General features: G+C 41.8%; 1 non-coding gene across 1 annotated transcript; it reads right to left on the bottom strand.

Annotated features, from left to right (window-relative positions):
• Window positions 1–567: 567 nt before the first annotated feature.
• LOC120361960 (U6 spliceosomal RNA) lies at window positions 568–674 on the bottom strand. Its single transcript, XR_005577989.1, has one exon. It is a non-coding gene; the product is annotated as a U6 spliceosomal RNA (small nuclear RNA).
• Between the last annotated feature and the right edge of the window lie 7,412 nt (window positions 675–8,086).

The raw sequence follows: 8,086 nt of genomic DNA, 5'->3' as shown, positions 1-8,086 counted from the left end.
ACCCACTATCTAACCAGTCCCAATGAGATGAGCCAGGTCCCTCAGTTTGAAATGCAGAAATCACCTGCCTTCTGTGTTGATGTTGCTGGGAGATGCAGAGTGGAGCTCTTCCTATTCAACCATCTTGCCAGCCACCCTGTACAGTATTTTATAATGAGTATTTTTAAACATTTTATTTTTACAGAAACAGGGTCTTGCTCTATCTGTCAGGTTGAAGTGCAGTGACACAATCATAGCTCACTGACATCTCTGACTCGTGGGCTCAGGTGATCCTCCTGCCTCAGCCTCCTGAGTAGCTAGGACTGCAACTGTGTGTCACCATGCTTAGCTAATTTTTAATTTTTTTGTAGAGATTGGATCTCGCTTTGTTGCACAGGTTGGTCTTGAACTCCTGGCCTCAGGCAATCCTCCTGCCTCAGCCTCCCAAAGCACTGGGATTACAGGTGTGAGCTACTGAGCCTGGCCATATTTGCATATTTTTAAAGTTTCAAAATATATGTATCAATTTATACACTAGTATCTTGGTGTTTGGAGGTTACAAATTATTTTCTATTCTTTTTTTTTTTTTTAAATATGGAACGCTTCACGAATTTGCGTGTCATCCTTGCACAGAGGCCATGCTAATCTTCTCTGTATCGTTACAATTTTAGTATATGTGCTGCTGAAATGAGCACTATTTTCTCTTATTCTTTTTGCTTTTGTATATATTTTCTGATTGCTTTATGGTGAACTTGAATTAGTCGTGTAATTACAAGCTATTTTAATTTCCATTAAACTACTGGTAACACATTTTAGGCTTTGGGAATTCAAAAAATGAATAGGATAAGGAGAAATAACAGTTATTGATTTTTTAAAAACATTTTAGGTAAGAAACTGAATCCTTTCCATAATTTAATTGATTTAATTTTTACCATAATTGCATAGGTATTACGTTTCCAGTTTACAGATAAGGGAACTGAGGCTCATAGATTAGAAACTAGCCTAAGATTGTACATTCAGTGGGATTTGAAATCAAATCTGACTCCAAAGAACTTACTGTTACTCATGCAGGTTTAACATTTTTTCATGACACCACAGGAGCTTGCAGTATTAGAGAGTCTCAGAACACACAAACTCAAAGACTTCAGGTCCAGGCAGACCCAGATCAGTGGCCCGAGAGTGAGACAAACAGAGGGTCTAGGAGATGCAGAGAGGGGATATCTGGCTGCATAAGCAGGGAGGGAGATCTGATGTGAACTTGATGTCAGATTTTAGGACTCAGCAACTGAGGCTAGAGCTTTTCCCTAAAGCCAAAGCGTGTGGGTGCAGTGGCAAGGAGGAAGGGTAGGGACAGATGGCCTGTCTGGAGTAGACATGGGGAAGCTTCTGACACAGGCAGTACTGGACTAAGTTGCCTAGATGAGGTTTGCTGACTCATATTTCATGGTTAATCTCTTTGCATTTATTTATTTTATAGCATTACCCCTTTTGTGTCATTGATTTTCACTTGTGAGTTTGCCTATTTGTCTGAAATCTCTTCATTTCCTTTCTATTAGTATTTGCACTCCACTGAGCACTTATGAGGGTTTTCGCTTCACGCTCATCAAAGAGCCAGATGAGGAGGGGAGATGGCCTAACTGCAGGGCTTAGGTAGCAGGCTTCAGAGGCAGTGACCAAGCAGGATCCCTGGTAGACCACTCCGTCTCCTCTGCTACCTGGAAGCAGAACAAGGCTGGATCTTACCCCTCTACTACCTGCATTTGACTAACTATGGAGTCATTTGACTGACTAACTATGGAGTCAAAACATGTATCTGACAAATAAGTGCATATCATGATCCTAGATTGGATTCTGGGTTAAAAAAATTACTGAAAAGTACATTGGCAAAATTTGAATGTAGACTATATATTATATAATAGTTTGTTATCAATGCTAAATTTTTCACATTTATTAATTATAATGTAGTTATATAAAAGGATCCTTGTTCTTAAAAGACAGATGCTGAAGTATTTGGAGTTAAGGAGCATGATGTCAACAGCCTACTCTTGAATGGTTAGGCAGAAACAATAATGATGTGTGTATGAGTGCAGATTATCTGTCTCTCTCTCTCTCTCTCTCTCTCTCTCTCTCTATCTATCTATCTATCTATCTATCCATCCATCCATCCATCCATCCATCTATTCAACAATCTAGACAGAAATAAAACAAATGAGGCAAAATATTAACAATTGGTAAATCTAGGTAAAACGTATGTAAATGTTCACTGTACTATTCTTGCAGCTTTTATGAAAGTTTGATTTTTAAAAAAAGTTAACAATTTCTCTAGAATTCTTCTGCTTCTGGCCAAAATGGAGTCATAGGTTCAGATCTGCCCTCTTGCCTGAAACAATAACAACAAACACAATAAAGATATATGAAAGAATGGTTTTCAAGACACGGACATCAGGTAACAAATGACAGTGATTCCTGGGAGGTGAGGAGAGTTTTACAATTGCTCCAGCTTACAAAGTTCCAAGGCCACAGTTCAGGAAGGTGGAATCCAGGTGGAACCTGGAAAACTGCCTTAGGAAACAGAGATAAGAGTCTGGGGAGACCAAAGCAACCAGAATTTGCAGGATAGATGATGGAGAGGAGAGAGGTGCACAGAGAGAGCCCAGGAGATACTCAGGGGTCTCCTCAAGTTCGGTTCAGCTAAGTACCAATCAGCATACGTGTGTGAAGAAACCACCTGAGAGGATTAGAAGTGACACTGGTCAGTGCTCACACAGGGCTGAGAACAGTGCCAGTTCCCACCAGCCAGATTGGAAAGCCCTATGATTCATGGGGCACTCAGTAGTGTGTACAGAAGGGCCTTGCCTCAGAAGTGGGCAATAAAGAGCCCTAGATTAAACACTTCTCAGCACACTTGAAAAAAAATCATAAAATCAAAACCTGAGGATCCAACTGTTTCCAAGTAGTTTAGCTTATCCCAGAACAAAATTCAAAAATATATATAGGAATCCAAAAACATTTAACGCCCAACAAAGTACATTTACAATGTCTAGCATCTAAGCACAAATTACCAGTTATGTGAAAAAGTGGAGAAATATGACCCATATAAAAAAGGAGCCTAGGCTTTTCCCCTCACCCAGCTGTAATGAGGCACCCCGACCCTTTCTTGCTGGGGTGATGTGCCCTGTAATGACCTTCTCCTCAATAATTATGTCAGTGAAGGCCATGTGGGGACCTGGAACTCTCACCCTCACCCAACAGTATGAAACACCCTCCCCCACTAGAGTGTCCATGGAGGCCAAGTGAGGACTGTGGACTTACGCAACCACCTGGCAATTAAGAAGCAGCAACGCCCTTTCCCTACTGGCACAGTGTCAGACAGGGCCTGCTAAAACGGGAAATTTAAATGAGATCTAACCTCTTATCATATAATTTCCCCAAAGTCCAGGAATTAATAGAAATCATGTCGAGAACCAGGAAGGTCTCAACTTGAATGAGAAAAGACAACAGACGCCAATGTCGAGATGACAGATGTTGACAAAAATTTTAAAGAAATTATTATAAAAATGCTTCAAGGAGCAGTTATAAACATGCTTAAAGCAAATTAAAACATAGAATGTCTTGGCAGGAAAACATAAGATATGAAGAGGAGCAAAATAAGCTGGGTGCAGTGTCTCACCCCATTAATACCAGCACTTTGGGGGGCCAAGGTAGAAGGATCATTTGAGCCCAGGAGTTCGAGACCAGCCAGGGCAACATGACAGATTCTTGTCTCTACAAAAAATATAAAAAAAGCTGGTGTGGTGGTGTGTGCCTGTAGTCCCAGATACTCAGGAGGAGAAGGTGGGTGGTTGACTTGAGCCCAGGAGGCAGAGGTTGCAGTGAGCTATGACTGCATCATTCAAGAAGCTAATGAAGCCCAAACAGAATAAACTGAAAAGAAATCCACACCAAGGCACATCATAATCAAACTTCTGTAAAACTAAGACAAGACAGAATGAGAGAAATGACACCTTGCACAGAGGGGGAAAATAATTTGAATGACAGACGCTTCTCATCAGAAACCCTGAAGGTCAGAAGGAAGCATCATACATTTTTCAAGTCCTGAATGAAAAGAACTGTCAGCCTAGAATTCTATGTTCAGTGAAAATGTCATTCAGGAATAAAGGGGAGATTGCCTAGCTGTATTAAAAGGTTATAATTTAGCCTAATGTAATTTTCTAGGCAGTTTTAGTCAAGCTTTTGCTACTCTCTGATGTTCAAGATTTTAGAAAAGTGATTTTATAAGCAAGCTGAATACAAAATAATAGAAGTAGTTTGTAAAACCAGTATATATTATGTGTCTACATTGCACACGTTAAAGCATTCCATTATAATATTCAGTTACACTATGTAATCTACTGTTTTTGAACGATTTTGTTCAGCATTTGGCTATTTAAAAAAATTTATAGCCGGGCGCGGTGGCTCACGCCTATAATCCCAGCACTTTGGGAGGCCAAGGCGGGTGGATCACGAGGTCAAGAGATCAAGACCATCCTGGTCAACATGATGAAACCCCGTCTCTACTAAAAATACAAAAAAAAATTAGCTGGGCATGGTGGCGCGTGCCTGTAATCCCAGCTACTCAGGAGGCTGAGGCAGGAGAATTGCCTGAACCCAGGAGGTGGAGGTTGCTGTGAGCCGAGATTGCGCCATTGCACTCCAGCCCAGGTAACAAGAGCGAAACTCCATCTCTAAAAAAAAAAAAAAAAAAAAAAAAATTTATAAAGAGATTGATTTCCAGTCCTGGAGACAGGGAAGTCCCAGGTTGAGGGGTTCATATCTGGTGAGGGCCTTCTTGCTGTGCCATCCCATGGCAGAAGGTGGAAAGGCAAGAGAGCATGTGTGTGTATGTGTGAGTGGGTGGAAAAGAGAGAGAGAAGTAAGAAGGTCAAAATCATCCTTTTGTCAGGAGCCTTGTTTTATCTGGGAGACATAACAGCATTAATTCATTTATGAAGGCAGAAGTCTTATGACCTAACCACCTCTTAAAGGTCCTACCTCTTAACACGATTGCATTGTGAAAAAAGTTTCCATCACTATTTGGCTCTTAAGTACATTTTTTTGTTGTTTCCATTAGATTATTTTTTCCTAGAGCTTGCTTTAATTTTATTCATTCAAAACTTAGAATTTTCTTTCTTTTTTTATATCTATTTCCTTTTTAGGTCATGAAGCTTTTTGAGGCAGAACCAAGCACAATTCTTGGATCTAAATAACTATTTGTTTTAAGTTATCTTTGAGCTTTTAATAACTTAATGAGGCCGGGCGCGGTGGCTCAAGCCTGTAATCCCAGCACTTTGGGAGGCCGAGGCGGGTGGATCACGAGGTCGAGAGATCGAGACCATCCTGGTCAACATGGTGAAATCCCGTCTCTACTAAAAATACAAAAAATTAGCTGGGCATGGTGGCGTGTGCCTGTAATCCCAGCTACTCAGGAGGCTGAGGCAGAATTGCCTGAACCCAGGAGGCGGAGGTTGCGGTGAGCCGAGATAGCGCCATTGCACTCCAGCCTGGGTAACAAGAGCTAAATTCCGTCTCAAAAAAAAAAAAAAAAAAAAACTTAATGAACATTCTATGCTATTCTATGGGAAACTCTTGAGTTTTTCATTTGCTTATGTTTTCTTTATCAATTTTGTGTCTTTTGGGTAAGTAAAGGACATAAAGTATGGAATACTGTAAGACAGTGAATTAAATCTATTCCTCTGCTTTAACCATGCAAAAAGACAACAATAATAAAACAATCTCCCCTCCTTCAAATGGGACAACTATTTGAACAGCTATTTAATCAAAGACAATGTATGGATTGGAGACAAGGACACAAGAAGATGCTCGACATCATTCATTAGGGAAATACAAACTAAACCACAATGAAATATTACTGGTTACCTATTAGAATGATTCAAACTACAAATACTGACCATATCAAGTGTTGGCAAGGATATGGAGCAACTAGAACTTTCACACATTTCCAGTGTAAAATGGTATGGCCATTTTGGAAAACAGTTTGGCAGCTTCTTAAAAACTTAAAGACATACCTACCATGTGATTTAGTCATCCCATGCCCAGATATTTACCTAAGAGAAATTAAAGCACATATCCATACAAAGAGTTTATATGAATGCTCATAGACACTTTATTTGTAATAGTAAAAAACTGGAAACAACCCAAAAGGTCCATCAATGGATGAATGAATAAACATCTATGTGATGGAATACTACTTAGCAATGAAAAAGAATGAACTATTGACACATAGCAATATGGATGAATCTCAAAATGATCAAGGTGAGTAAAGAAGCCAGACATAAAACAGTACATATTGTAAGCTTCCATTTATAGAAAATTCTATAAAATTTAACATAATTTACAGTGATAGAAATCAGATCAGTGGTTGCTGGGTGTGATGAGCTGAACTTGCAGGTCCCTTCAGGATGTGGGATTTAGGGAGGGTGGTCTGTGAATTTCTTACTCATTCATAGTATGTTCTTTCTCTCTCCTCCTTCCTGTCTTTCTTTCCCTGTGAATCCCTCCTTCCCTTTCTTGCTGTCTGGATCCTTCTCCCTGGTGGAGCCAGGCTCCCTATCCCAGGTGTTCATGGTTCCTTGAGCAGCCTTTCTCTGAGGGTCATTCACGGACCCCCCGCATTAGGAGGGATCCTGTCAACCCTGAAGGTTCTAGGTCCCACTTTAGACCTGAAGAATCAGAATCCACTTTTCTTTTCTTTCTTTTTTTGTTTTTGGAGATGGAGTATTGCTCTGTTGCCCACGCTGGAGTCCAATGGTGTGATCTCGGCTCACTGCAGCCTCCACTTCCTGGGCTCAAGTGATCCTCCTACCTCAGCCTCCTGAGTAGCTGTGACCATGGGCACCCGCCACCATGCTTGGCTAATTTTTGTATTTTTAGTAGAGACAGGTTTCACTATGTTGCCCAGGCTGGTCTTGAACTTCTGAGCTCAGGCAATCTGCCCGCTTCAGCCTCTCAAAGTGCTAGAATTACAGGCATGAGCCACTGTGCCCAGCCTCAGAATCTGCATTTCAACAAGTTCTTCTGATGGTTCTTCTGCATTTGGGAGTCGAGAAGTTCTTTCTGTATGGCCTCTGAAGTTGCTCTGAATCCCATGTCAGAATCCCAACCCACTCCTCTGCCTTTTCTAGTCATAGTTACTTTTCCTTAAGTGCCACATTGGCATAAAGGTGTTCGGTGTTTCACTATCTTTCCTGCAGGTGTTCAGCATATGATCAGTGGTTTCCAGGGTCTGCCATGGGGCTTACTAATTATTTGGAACCAAATATACCAGAAAACGAGTTTGGAATTCTAAAAAATCCCTTAAAAACCTTTTTAAAAAAATCTTGGATGGAGCAGCTGTGAATGGTCTTGGCCTGCCTGTGCAATTATTGCTGAAATTACTGGGGCTGTTGAGTATTTGGAAATCAAATCCCAGAAGTGAATTGGCTGTGCCAGTCAGTCGTAAAAGGATCTGGCCCTGGGAGGTTTGATGGGTAGGGGCAAATGGGGACATGGGAAGAGGGCGGGAGGCTTCAGGACTGCATGAACTGAGTGGAAATATTTGGCCTTTGGGGACAGGAGCATGCAATGGCAGCTGTTCCCTGTGACCCGGACATCTGGGACTTGCTGAGGGAGAGACATGGTCTTGGCCTAGCTGACCACCATCGAAACCACTCATCAAAGGCGTGGATGCAGTTTGCTAGGAAGATGAGTGCCAGTCTGTCTGGTGGTCACATGGAGGGCTTTGCTGATCTCTGATACTGGATCTTTCCCCTTGCCCTGGTGCCAGGGACTAGGGGAGAGATCACTCTGGGCTTGAGTCAGGGCCAGGGATGCTAGGCACAGCCAAAGAAGATGACTCTGGTACAAACCCAGTCTATGAAGTGGAAAATAAATCAAAGAGAAGGAATCAAGCTGGTTCATGTAGGAAGCATGCACATACTCACCCCATCCATTGTTCCACATCAGGCACTTCCCCTGAGCTAGCTGCCACTCCTGCTGCCACTCTGCCACTCCTTGGGAGGCAGCACAGGGCAGTGGTTAGAGCCTTCTCTCTCGGTGTTAGACAGGCTTG

Source organism: Saimiri boliviensis, chromosome 1 (assembly GCF_048565385.1).
Source record: "Saimiri boliviensis isolate mSaiBol1 chromosome 1, mSaiBol1.pri, whole genome shotgun sequence".
NCBI lineage: Eukaryota > Metazoa > Chordata > Mammalia > Primates > Cebidae > Saimiri > Saimiri boliviensis.
Note: the sequence above shows the minus strand (reverse complement) of the source record. Positions and strands in the feature narration are given on the sequence as shown.